Source organism: Crinia signifera, chromosome 7 (assembly GCF_055691185.1).
Source record: "Crinia signifera chromosome 7, ASM5569118v1, whole genome shotgun sequence".
NCBI lineage: Eukaryota > Metazoa > Chordata > Amphibia > Anura > Myobatrachidae > Crinia > Crinia signifera.
In genome coordinates, this window is record NC_139223.1 from 155,051,050 (window position 1) to 155,065,102 (window position 14,053).

The 14,053-nt window shown below is 46.4% G+C and overlaps 1 protein-coding gene across 1 annotated transcript in view; it reads left to right on the forward strand.

Annotated features, from left to right (window-relative positions):
* The first annotated feature begins 6,081 nt into the window (after nt 1-6,081).
* The window catches only part of LOC146020700 (protein mono-ADP-ribosyltransferase PARP15-like), a 43,044-nt gene continuing 35,072 nt past the window's right edge, over nt 6,082-14,053 (forward strand). Inside the window, exon 1 of the mRNA XM_083154031.1 lies at nt 6,082-6,189. The gene's annotated coding sequence lies outside the window, so the exon portion shown is untranslated. The remainder of the gene's footprint in view (nt 6,190-14,053) is intronic.

The following is a 14,053-nucleotide window of genomic DNA, read 5'->3' on the forward strand; positions in this document are numbered from 1 at the left end:
ACAATTTGTAATTTTGACACTTTGTTTGCTGATAACTAAATACTTTTTTCTAATAGATATCTCTGTATTTCTATTTGTATTTGGTTTATCAGAAATTCCACCTTGCATGGTTTTACTTTTATCATTTAGACATACGTTGTAATTTATCGCCATCTAGTGAGAAAATAGAGGAAATGCGTGTTACAGTACTTTCTAGTTTTTTTTTTATATGTGTGAGAAAGAGATGTAGTTTGGTAGCAGATGGCAGTGTTCTGGAGACTCATGGACACTAGACGATTATAGATGATTGGAGTTAAAGAATATAACTTGTTATTTGTCACACTGACCCACTCTCATTGCCAGGACATCTGAATAGTGTCATTGGGTTTAAAATCAACAGTGCAGATATCACCCAATAAACTGTCTAAAGCATTGGGATCCAAATGTTCTTGAAACATGGGGGGAAATTTACTAAAGGAAATTTGTAAAAAAATAGGTGTATTTGTATCCAGAAATACACTTATTTTTTACATTTACTATCCCGAAAATACGGCAATTCGTAGTCGTATTGATGTGCTATCAATACGAATACGAATTGCCGTATTTTCGGGATAGTAAATGTCAAAAATAAGTGTATTTCTGGATACAAATATACCTATTTTCTACAAATTTCCTTTAGTAAATTTCCCCCCATAGGGTCTAATTTAGACATGATCACACAGCTGCTCATTTGCAGAGCCCTGCGAACGGGTATACACCGCTCCACCAGAGGGAAACTTTGCTCCGTGCACACCAGCCAGTTGCTTAGCAGGGCTTGCAAAAATTAGCTGGATCGGCGATCAGCTACAAATCCATCCATGATTTTACCACTGTGTGCAGTCTGTGCGTAGCCCAGCACTTACTCCATGCCTGCAATAGAAACAGGCTGATCGGGACTGGAGCTGATGTCACACGACTTGCCCTGAAACACCTGGGCGCGCCTGCGTTTTCCCTGACATTCCCAAAAAACAGCCTGTTTCCACCCCCAGGCCAGCTTTCTGTCAATCAACTTGCCCGCAGCCAGCAATAAAAAAAAGTAGCAGGACTTTATGGCAGAATGGCCTGTACGCACGCGCAGTCTACTGATAATCACCCAGCCTGCAAATTCCCAGCCATGCATCAGGGCTGAATTAGAGCCCAGAGTACCCTATAGCAGTGGTTCCCAAACTGTGTGCCTAGGCGCCCTGGGGTACCTCAAGGCTCTTGCAGGGGTGTCTCAGGTTGGCGGTCCAGGACCAAATCATTTATGTTCATTGTGATAGGGAAAACGAATGCTAATCATAAAACATTAGGACGATCATTTCCATATGTATTAATAAAAAATTGTTATTCTAAGGGTACCATGGATCTAGTCAACAGGCAGACAATGAAATTCATACCTCCACAAAGCTGACAATTAAAGCTGATTTACCACTGGGCAACCTAAATGAGCGCCTAGGGCCAGGCGAATCCCAGGGGCCCATTGGCACCTGTCATGCAAGCACAATGGACCACAATGGAGGCATGCGGAACGCAACTGTGCTGCCTCCTCTCCACAGCACGAATCACAGGAGCAGATGTTATACTGCTGGGGGTGGTGACTGGGATGTGCTGCAGCAGAAGCTGAGCCAACAGGGAGGGGCCAGGCAGCTCTGCTCTCCAATTGGACAAGGGGCTTGCTGTGAGAGGATGCTCTTTGTCCGTAGGTAGCAGCCTGATCAGCCACCTGATGGATGGTGTTGCGGGGTGTTCGGGGTGTCCCCTCATGGAGCGGCGCATGTGACAGCTGTTAAACTGATTACAGTATGCGGATGGGGAACACGAGATCCCTGCTAGGTTCGAGGCAGGGGTTCGGAAGGAGTAGTGAGAATGAGCTTCAGGCCCATCCACAGCTGCTGGAAGCACACAAGGAGAGGCTGATAAGGTGCGATAGGGGTCTTAAGGGCTGCATGTGCCAGGTTCAGGGGGGGGGTGAGGCCACGGATGGTAGTACGGTGTATGGGTGGTCACAGGCTAAGGACATCAGAGGACACGTAAAAGAAGAGGTGTGGGTTAGGGCTACAGGCTGGGCGTAATGGTGGCCACACAGGGTGTATGGGGTTGATGCTATCCACATGGGGGTGTGTGGGGTCCAAAGGCTGGGGGTGATAGAAGCCACACTGGGAGAAAGGGTGTGTGTTTCATCCACACTGGGTAAAGGGGTTTGTTTAATCCACACTGGGTAAAGGGGTGTGTTTGAAGGCCACAGTGGGTGAACTGGTGAGTATGAGGACCACAGTGGGTAAAGTGCTGAGTATGAGGGCCACAATGGGTGAAGGTGTGTGTGTCACACTGGTTGAAGGGGGGTGGGTGTGAAGGCCAAAAAATGTTATTTGAAAGTCTGACCCAGAAGTCACATGACCACTATACCTGGACGTCACTCTGCAGGAGCTGCAGTCATTGGAAGCAGGTAAGTCACCGCTTCGCCATCAGGAACAATATGAGGACATTCTATAACAACAACATTGTCAGCATTCTGATACCACATGCATCACCTTTATGTTCAGCTGCGTGACGGTGGACAGGGTTTGCGCTTCTCCGTTTCCATGTATTTTATAATTTAGCATTGGAAAAAGTCCAGAGAAGGGCTACCAAGCTAATAAAAGGGATGGAAGCCTTAATCTATAAGGATTGATTAGCCAAATGAGGAATGTTTACGCTGGAAAAGAGACGTAAGGGGAGATGTTTAACTTGTACAAATATATTAAGTGCCTAAATCAGTTACTAGGACATGCGGGCATGAGACTGGAGGAGAGAAGGTTTAGTACACTTAGAAGGAAGGAATTTTTTAAGGTCAGGGCAGTAAAATGACTGAACTCTCTTCCGGATGAGGTGGTGTCGGCAGATACAATAACGTCATTTAAATTAAGGTTAGACAATTATTTATTGGATAAAAACATCCAGGGTTATAACTGGTAATCAAAGGTTGAATTTGATTGAAGTAAGTCTTTTTTGCAAACTAAACTACAGTACTATGTAACTATGGGCATTATTCTAGTTCACTCTTTCTGACAAATTCCTTCTTAGATGGACAAAACCATGTGCACTGCAGGGGGGAAGATGTAACATGTGCAGAGAGAGTTAGATTTGGGTGAGTTATTTTGTTTCTGTGGAGGGTAAATACTGGCTGCTTTATTTTTAAACTGCAATATAGATCTCACTTTGAAGTAAAACCCCACCCAAATCTAATTCTCTCTCATCTGCCCCACCTGCAGTGCACATGGTTTTGTCCAGCTAAGAAGGAATTTGCCTCTAAGAGTGAACTAGAATAACCCCCTATGTAACTATGTTTTACCCAGCACATGGACCATACATAAACACTAAGAGCAGAATGTAATGCCGCACGAGTTTGGCTTTGCACATGCGTATGGGTGAATATACGCATGTGCAGGGCTGCTGTAAGTACTCGTTCAGAGACTATTATAGTCCCAGAGGTGTTTCCACGGGGGACGGGCAGTGGGCATACAGGGGGCCAGCGCATGGGGATGCCCAGCTTTTCCTGGGCTTGCGCCACAAAAATGATGGGTGCGCCCAGAAAAACGTTGTGCATCCCCGTGCAAATGCAGGCAGGTGGAAGCCTGCACCAGGCTGGCGGATGACATCACATTATGTCAGCGCCTGATTCCTGTTCAGCCATCTCAGGGCCAGTTCTGCGAGCGGTCAAAAAATCATTTGATGGTTGGCGAACGGATATGTACATGTATGTAAGCATCCCTGCGTGCGGCGGGGGCGGTCGTTCATCGGGGCGGCGGTAACTAGGCTGCTCTGAAAAAACGCAGCCTAGTGAGCAGGACAGAATCGGGCCCATTGTCCCTAGTGATGCGCTGTGCGGCTCCCTCTCGGCACTCAGGAGGCGGAGCTCACACGCACCCAGAGGATGTGTTGCTTTCCCTCCCGGTGCGGCCGGGCGGCTCCTGAAAATTGGGTCCCCCTCCTGGCCCCCCAGAAAGGTGGGCAACCCTCCCAGATTCCAGTGACCCCCCCCCTCCTGCGCATCTCCCGTGGCAGCGTTAATTTCCCGCAATTCGCAGCTGTTCGGTGGAGGGGCTAGCCTAAAGATGAAGATCGGCATGTAAATCAGGCCCCGCCCCTGTAGTGCTGCCGACAGTCTCCTCTCCGGACTTCTCCCGGAGAGGAGACTCTAAAAGTAGGCAACCCTGGTGTGGGGTGTAGTCATTACATGACCAATAACAAAAGTGGAAGGTACAGTACAGTACTATACATCTGGCACCTTGCGTGGAACTTTTTAATTCATCATAGTTTTATCTGTCAAAATATGAAAGCAAACAAACTTGTGTTTGAAGTCATCAGGGAATTCACGGAAATATGATTGGGAGCTGATTACCGGAAAGTGAAAGTAGACAGCACGTCCATATAAATGCCTTAGGTTTCTCTTTATTGTCTCAGAACATGACACATTCAACACCTACAGTAGGTAAGAAGACAAACATTAATAGAAATGAGGCACATTGGTAAGAAAAAAAAACTTACAGTAAGTCATATTTATAATATGCTGGTTGAGTCTTTCTGTGAAATACTATATTTAATACAGTATACAATACTTTTAGCCAATTTCTAGAGAAAATGGGACTGTTTCAGTAGGATGGCATATATGATTAGCTGCTCGCTGCAGCTTATCATATGCAATCCTAAAGGTCCATACACACTGGGCGATATTGCCCAGTTGTATGGACAGCAATGATGGGCTGAAAATCACTCAGTGCACACACACTGAGAGATTTTCACCCGTCCAAGTAATTTTCGTGGGGGTGGATGACGTTCCATAGCAGGACACTATGAAAAGCCATCTACATTGCCACTCATCTGCTGGTAATACTTGAAGCACTTCTGCTGGAAGTGCTTCAACCCGACTATGATGTGGCAAATGTGCGTGCATATCGTGGCAGGTGAATTGTCGTGCACACCAGCAGCCGGTGGGCATTCTCTCCCAGCATGCATGCTGTGTCGTGCAATAGTGACAGCCAAGACTGAAGAAGATACATCTGTAATATGAGAATTGCATACCTCCCAACTTCTTCAGTAGGGAACCGCATGCATGCCCAAAAAGGGTGTGTGGCCTATGCTAATAGGGGTGCAGTATATAAAAATGAGCCACCATTGGGCCCGCCCCTGTTTATTGCCCTCTGCAACGCTGAATAGACGCTGTGTCTATTCACTTCAGGCTGGGGGGACTCCCAATTGCCCCCCCACCCCCACCCCCACCACCAGACACTACCAGCCCCGGGCTGTACGCGGGAAGGTCCGCAAGAAAAGGGGACAGTTGGGAGGTATGGAATTGTATATAAAGCAGTATGTTGTAATAGAACTGTCAAATCAGAAACTTCCAGGAATATATTCTAGAACTGTATTTCAGATTTAGGGATTGTTATGGACTACTGTATGTTCTGCACATTTTTATTTATGTTCAGTCATTAGCCTTACATCCCTCAATGGAACAACCCTACATTATTTAATGCAGGGTTGCCGACCCTCCCGGAATTACCGGGAGGATCCCGAAAATCGGGTCCTCCTCCCGGCCCCCCGGAAAGGTGGGCAACCCTCCCGGATTCCAGGGGACCCCCACGCCACCCCCCAATTGCGGCGTCTTCCCCATACCTTTTGGATTGAGATCGTCAATCCGCGGGTGTCAGAGGAGGGGCGGAGCTAAAATCGCGTCATTTTAGCTCCGCCTCCTCCACGGAGATCCGTGAATTGGGGGTTTTAACATCCTGGGAGCGGGGCTTAATGATGTAAAGCTCAAGCCCCGCCCCCCGACCTGCAGCTGGAAGTCTCCTCTCCGGGCTTCTCCCAGAGAGGAGACAGAAAAAGTCGGAAACCCTGATTTAATGTCATGTATAATTATTATACCTTTCCAAATCAAGTATCTTTTTTTGTATTATTATTATTATTTTATTACAGTGATCAGCCTGTGTTGTCCATTTGGCGCGCATAGCTGATTATACTGTCCCAGGCCCTGCAAAGCTTTCTCTAACGAGGGGTTAAAGGAAATGAACTTACTTGTTATTATACTGGGTTTGGATGAAAGGAAAGTGAAAGCAAAGATTTAGTTTTGTTTTACATTTCATACAGAACAATCTGAGATAAACAGGCTGCGCTGCACAAGAGAACACCGATTCAGGCACGGTGCTAAAGGTACCTTTCATTTATATTATATTACATATATTAAGCTGTTTTTTACATTAGTTGTTTTTAGTATGTTTTATTAAATTTAATAATAGAACTTCCTGATGCAGAAACTCATATCTCCTAACTGTCCTTATTAAAGTAGTCCTGTGCCATCTAGTACCATGGTTTTGGACTATTACTGTATATACAGAAAGTGCTGTTTGTAGTTCTGGAGCAGCCCTCGTTGGTGCTAGACAAGGACCTAAGGGATGTGCTTCACTCTGACTATGATGTGGATCTTATTATTACTTCTTCCATACATACATATATATATATATATACATACATACATACATACATACATACATACATACATACATACATACATACATACATACAGAGGGGAAAATATGGATACCCTCTAAAATCATTGATAGAAAAGTTCTGTGACCATAACAAAATACCAAGACCAAGAGTGCTTTATATAGGTCACAGAAATACAGACGTGTCCTCATCTTTACACCATATTGTGAGAGGCGCCTGGTGGGGCAGTGTACTGCGCAGGAATCTTTATGTATTACTTTATGTTACTTGTTATTAAAGAATTTCGGTACTTGTTTAGTTTCACGGCGGAAGATAAATCGCATGCGATATCGCATGCGATGCAATGCGATCAGATGTGATTTGATGCGATTTTGTACCTGTTCATACCCCCACTATCCATGTCGGCGTGGAGTTGATTTTATATAGTGTGGCGAGCGATTTTATATAGTGTGGCGAGCGTGCCCGCGTGTCGTTAATGATGATTGATATCTACCAAACATGCAGGTCAATATGGCAATATAGCCAAGCGACCTGCATGTTTAGCGGCCACCGATATCGTTCAGTGTGGATGCACAATATCAATAGCCAACTAACATATCGGCCACAGCCCCATTGGCTAGTGTGTATGGGGCTGAAGGGCGATGTTTGTTAAAGTTGGAAGATTCTCATTTCCGCACAACTGGGTGTGTTCAGTACACAGTAAGGGAATTGCAAACTGAAGTCTGAGCTCTCAGTGTCACTGCTCACACCTGAGTCTGCAATATACACATACGGTAACAAAGGAAAATAACACAGAAGTGGTTTTGTGACAAATTCCCCTGCTGTTATATAAAATCATACCTATTATACATGCCCTTAAGTGCGGTTTTGATGTAAGGAAGTATATGTTATTCTGCGTAGCCAACTTTCAGCGACTAGCTTCATACATACTTCCAAACTGTCCTGATTTTCGTGGGACAGTCCCCATTTTTTGGGGACTGTCCCATGTCCTACAGGGGGGCGGCAGTGTCCCGTGGTGGTTGGGGTGCAGTTGGGAGTCCCCAGCCTGCTGCTGGGGACTCCCAATGAATAGTCGATGTGTGCATGCGCACAGCATATATTCAGTGAAACAGAAGGGCTGGGGGGTGTGGCCAGCAGCTTACACAATGCTGGCCATGCCCCCATAGTAATGAAAAACAAGGGTGTGAGGCTATGCCCCCTTTTGTAACGACCATGCCCCCTTTTTGTCTGGCGTGGTTACCAGTGGCGTAACTAGCTTTTTTGCGCCCTCCCCCCCCCCCCGCCGCATATTTTTTTACCGCCCCCACTCCCCCTCCCCTCGGCGCCCCCCCATGCCCATACCTGCCCAGCCAGCCGCATCTTCGGTCACAGTCCCGTCTCTCCCGGCGCGCCGGCTCCTGCTGCAGTATGGCGGCAGCCATTTTCTAAGTGTCCGTTTTCATTATAGAAGCAGGAGCCAGCACTGGGAGAGACGGGACTGTGCCGGCACGCAGACAGGTACCAGACAGCGGCGGGTAACTATAGCCCCGCAGACCCCCGGCGCCCAAACTTTCTCTGTGCCTCCCCGCCACTGCGGGGGCTGCGGAGCTATAGTTACGCCACTGGTGGTTACAATGTTGAGAGATATGCGCTTCTCCACTTGTGGTTAAGTGTGCTATTGGGTGGCAAAGGACCTGATCGCAATACAAATTTGTTCTCAAAATGGGCCCAACAGTGTTGCACTGCAGGTGGGGCAGATGTAACATTAGGCCCTTTGTCCCTTTCCACTTTATGTCTCTCAGCCCTATCATGCCCATGGAACACTCCATGTCTTGGAAGTTCCTTGAAGAAAATTAGTCTTAAAGGTGGGACAAAACACAAGGGCTAAAGGTACAATTGTTGAATTGTGGTTCCCCATATGCTACACACATCCAGTGGTGCTGAGTGGAGGAAGGCATGTACTATTTTCCCCACTACGTGCCCCCCAAACACCCCCCCCACCCCTTCATCATTGTAGACAGCAGAAGTGGGAGAAGAGAGGACACTGCTGTACCCTATCTCTCATTGGGGCAGATGTATTAAGCCTGGAGAAGAGAAAAACCGGACATAAAGTGGAGATAAAGTGTAAGGAGATAACCCACCAGCCAAACAACTCTCAACTGTCATTTTCAAACACAGTTCATTGGCTGGTGCTTTATCTCCTTCCACTTTGTCTCCACTTTATCTCCACTTTATCTCTTCTCCAGGCTTAATACATCTGCCCCATTGTGATGCACAACTGCCCCCTGCTCCTTACCCAGCACCCCCCTCCCTCATCCATGCATCGACCACACCCCCTCCAAGTACTTGAGCTCAGCCTGGCTGTCAGTGCCGCTGCACACATCCACATTAATTTACCATTGCGTGTACTGTATATAGGCCCTTATTCAGATCGCTTTGCTTGGACGTGAATTCGGGCAGCATACCAATGCTGTGCGTATACGCATGCGCAGAACCATTTCTGCGCATGTCTGTATGCAGGGAGCGTGCAAACTCAGCAAGAAGTCCAGTCGCAGAGTTCTCACTCCTAGCCTTCTGAGCAAGGGGTGGAGAGGGGCGTTGCGGCCTAATCAGGGTCCTTACCATATGCAAGTATCCTGTGTTCCATGGGCGTTCCCATAAAAATGAAGGGCATGCGTATGGAAATGCGCAGTCGTGACGTGCGTGCGGGGGGGGGCGGACAGCGGAATTACCCGAATGTCAGCTGCCCGTCCATATCCCTGCTTTTCTTTGCTCATATGTACGAGTGTTCTAGACCGAATTCGGCGTGTGAATGGGTGGCGCGGGCGATCCATTCACTAAGCGGGGTTTGGTACATTCGTTTCGGCCCATGCACGTGTCCGAGCAAAGCAATCTGAATAAGGGGCTCAGTACAGTACAGATGGGGCAAGCTTCTTCTTTGCTGGGGAATCGCCAGAACGTCAGCGCTGGCGATCCGCCAGCAGCCTTGCTAACCAGCTGACTGAGACGCGCGTGCGTCTCACGCGCACGCGCGCCTCAATCTCCGTCGGCGGGGCGACGGGAACCCTGTCCATCTCCGCCTCAGGGAGACGCACAGGGTTAGGGGTTTGTGCGGTCAGGCGGTGGGGACCCCGGGTTACCGCCGATAAGCCGGCGGTGACCCGGGGGAGCGCCTGGAAGCGTCGTCGGAAGGGGACACGAGCGCCTCTCGTGCGCGCGCGTCCCCTTCTCGCTATGCAGATGGCGTTGGCGGTGGATGGTGGCTGGCGTAGCCATCCCCTGCCAAGATGGGACCTGCCCCATCTGTATGTCTCAATTTCAGCTCACCAGGACTTGGTGGACCTGTGTTCCTTGATTTCTGCAGGGCTGTTTTTGTAAATTCTCCAGCTTTTCAGAGCAAATGATGATTGTAATTTCTGAGACAGTACCAGATTTTTGTTAGATTTAGTGTGTATAGTGTGTATCCAGGCCTGGGAATTGATTTCATAGATTTGTAGCGTAGCTTGTAGTTTATGATTTTTGGTTACAAAAAGATAGTTTGTTGCTAGTGCAAATACTGCTGCAGTCCCCTGTGAAAGGTTTAAATGGGGACATATGTATCATAGGGTTAGGGCAGTGGTTCCCAAACTGTGTGCCGTGGCTCCCTGGGGTGCCTCGGGACACATGCAGGGGTGCCGCGGCTTGGTGGTCCAGGACCAACTCAAATTATTTATGATCAATTATTTATGGACAAAACCAGTGCTGGCGGCTGCGAATCATAGAATGTGTACAAACAGAAGCAAATCCTGCCCTTTACCACATAACTGACGCTAAGAATCGCATATAAACCCAATCTAATTTATTTTTTTGGACCTAGGGGTGCCGTGAAAAAAATTCTGATTCTCTAGGGTGCCGTGAATCAAAAAAGATTGGGAACCTCTGGGTTAGGGGAAAGTACATTCAAGGCGTGCCTGCTGCACTGTGGAAAGTCCCAGCAAGTCTGTTATCAAATATATCAGACTATTTTCCTATGCCTTAAAGACTGTTGATTTTGTTAAATCAACAAATGCACCAGTCTCTTTCTGTAAAACTACTGGACTAATGGAACAGGAGAGAGTTACTGCTCATTTAACCGGGGCCAAAACTAGAATTCTTGTCATCTGGGTAATGGCAGTAATTTCCCCAAATCCCTCCAAAGAAAAAAAAAGAATATAAAATATATAGCATAATTGGCACATTATTGGGCATCATTGTTCCCATTGCTCTAAGTTTCTCTGTCACATGACACCAACCCCCCCCCCCCCCCCCCCCAAGCAGCATGTTCTACTACATGCCCCCATGTGTGTCCCCATTCATTGCACTACAGTCAGGGCTATTTTTCAGCAGGCTCCAGCAGGAACTGAGGCCCTTATTCTAGTTCACTCTTTCTGACAAAATATTTCTTAGATGGACAAAACCATGTGCACTGCAGGTGAGGCAGGTGTTACTTGTGCAGAGATAATTAGATTTGGGTGGGGTTTTACACCTGCCTCACCTGCAGTGCACATGGTTTTGTCCATCTAAGAAATATTTTGTCAGAAAGAGTGAACTAGAATAAGGGCCTCAGTTCCTGCTGGAGCTTGCTGAAAAATAGCCCTGACTACAGGGGTTATTCTGGTTCACTCGCAAAGGCACAATCACTCTCTAATGGACCGTATGCACTGCAGGTGGGGCTGATGTAACATGTGCAGAGAGAGTAAGATTTGGGTGGGGTTTGTACTTCAAACTGATATCAATATTGCAGTGTAAAAATAAAGCAGCCAGTATTTACCCTGCACAGAAACAATAATACACCCAAATCTAACTCTCTCTGCACATGTTACATCAGCACCACCTGCAGTGCATATGGTTATGTCAATTAGAGTGTAATTGTGCCTTTGAGAGTGAACCAGAATAACCCCTTACATCCCTATACTACATGCCAATATAGACTGCACTACACCAGTACACAGCATGCTACAATACATTCCCTTTCACGGGGCACTACACTACATTATACACTATATCCCCCTACACGCTGCACTACACTACATGCTATAATAAATCCGCCTACATGATGCACTACATCCCCTACACGATGCACTTCACTACATGCTACACTGCATCCCCCTACATGCTGCACTACCACACTACATTCTACACTACATCCCCATACATACTGCACTACATTTACATACGTGACACACTACACTGCATCCCCCTACACAACACACTACACTACATCCCCCTACATGACACACTACACTACATGCTACACTATATCCCCTAAATGCTGCACTACACTACATGCTACACTACACACCCTACATGACGCACTACATCTCCTAGACACTGCACTACACTACATGCTGTACAACATCCCCCTACATGCTGCACTACTACACTACATGCTACATTACATCCCCCTACACAACACACTGCACTACATCCCCCTACATGACATATTTCACTACATCCCCCTACACATTGCCTCACACTACATGCCACACTACATCCCCTACACAATGCACTACACTACATGCCCTGTACACTGCACTACACCAGTACACTACATGCTACACTACATCCCCCTACACAACATACTACACTAAATCCTGCACTATATACCCTACACAAAGCACCAGACTACATGCTACGATACACCCACCTACATGCTGCACTACCCTGCATGCTACACTAGTAACACTACATCCCTCTACAAAACGCACTACACTACATGCTGCACTATATTCCCCTACACATTGCACTACACTACATGCTACAATAAATCCCCCTACACACTGCACCACAATACATTTTTGTGCCAAGGGCCTTTTGTATAGGGAAAAAAATCCTTCGGGGGCCATATGTAAAAATATCTCTTAAAAATTGTCCTGCTGCAGCCGTCCCACACGCCGGTGGCTGCCGCTGACTAGGACTGACAATTTCCGGCTGCTGTTGATTAAGAGGAATCTCGCAAGAACTACCGACCTCTCGCGAGAATTCCCTTGTACTTGACTCCCGGCAAAGCTGCCAGGCAGGTGGGAGGGCCACCCAGACCGGCTACAGGGGCTGTATATGGCCCCCGGGCCTGAGGTTCCCCACCCCTGCCCTACACGTTGCACTACATGCTACATTGCATCCCCCTACACAACGCACTGATGCTACACTGCATCCCCCTACATGCTACACTACATCCCCCTACATGCTACACTATTCTACATCCCCCTACACACTGCACTACAAAACAGGGCTTTGCAGTGAGTGCTGGCCTCCTTCTCTCTGTACCTGTCGGGGAGGAAGGCAGAAACTTGCGCCGGTTAAGGCAGAGTACACAGCCTGGCTTTGATGGTGTGGAGGCAGAGCTGCTCTACAGTGCTGCGCTACACTGCTCTACAGTCCAGCCTCTTAGGCTCTGAATAACCAGGAGCAGCAGCAAGTGGCAGCATGTAATGACAGAGAAGGAGCAGAGGCACGGCTTTCAGCACCCTCAACTCCAGTGCCCAGGGCATGTGCCCCCCTGCACCCAAAGTTGAGGCCCTGATTTTACCATCATATATAATGCAAAGAAAGAGATTGATTGCCTTGTTGATTATACAGATAATTATTATTTTCTAAAAAATCCCTTTATAGGATAAGATAAGAGGCCGCAGTGAATTTATAGGGGTTAAAATCATACATACAAACACATACACATATACACACAGATGGTGTTTTAAGTGAACAAAATAGAAGGAAAAGTGATCCTTAAAAATAACCTTTGTAATTGAAAATGTCAATATTTAATCAAGCACTATCTAGGACAGATAGAACACAGCTGTGTGGAAGGAATATTTAAAAGGGATATTCATATACCAATTTTTGGGCTCTTAAAAATAAAAGTGCCTAAGAAATCTCACTTTGGTCAGTAGAGGGCAGTAAAGTTACACCAAACACCCCATAACCTAGTATACATCATAAAGTGATTTTTCTGAAAAAACATTTATGTGAAAAAGGAGCTAAGGGTATATTCCAATGACCGATAGTAGTCATTGACACCTTTCTGGAATTTTTTTCTTATTTACATTGAGACAGTGCTTGATTAAATATTGACTTTTTTAATTACAAAGGTTATTTTTAAGGATCACTTTTCCTTCTATTTTGTTCACTTAAAACACCATCTGTGTGTATATGTGTATGTGTTTGTATATATGATTTTAACCCCTATAAATTCACTGCGGCCTCTTATCTTATCCTATAAAGGGATTTTTTAGAAAATAATAATTAAAAGTTAAATTTTATGTGTATTGATTAAAGTGCGGTCCCTGAACAACAGTCCTTTCTCTTTTCTTTAAATATGTTAACTTGTTACTGTTTGGGATCTGCACCCCCACTAACCGATTTAATAAATGTGGGGAATGGATCTTCGGATCATATAAACAAGATTTTTTTCAGTGTGCAGGCATGCCCCCAGCTCCGACAAGGAGCAACCCATCCATACATGATTATACAGATAACAATATGTGGATATATTTTTTTTGCGCTCATTTTAGCGATGCACCAGAAGCTCATAAATCAGTCCACAACCTCCTTATCTCATCAGCAGAAAATT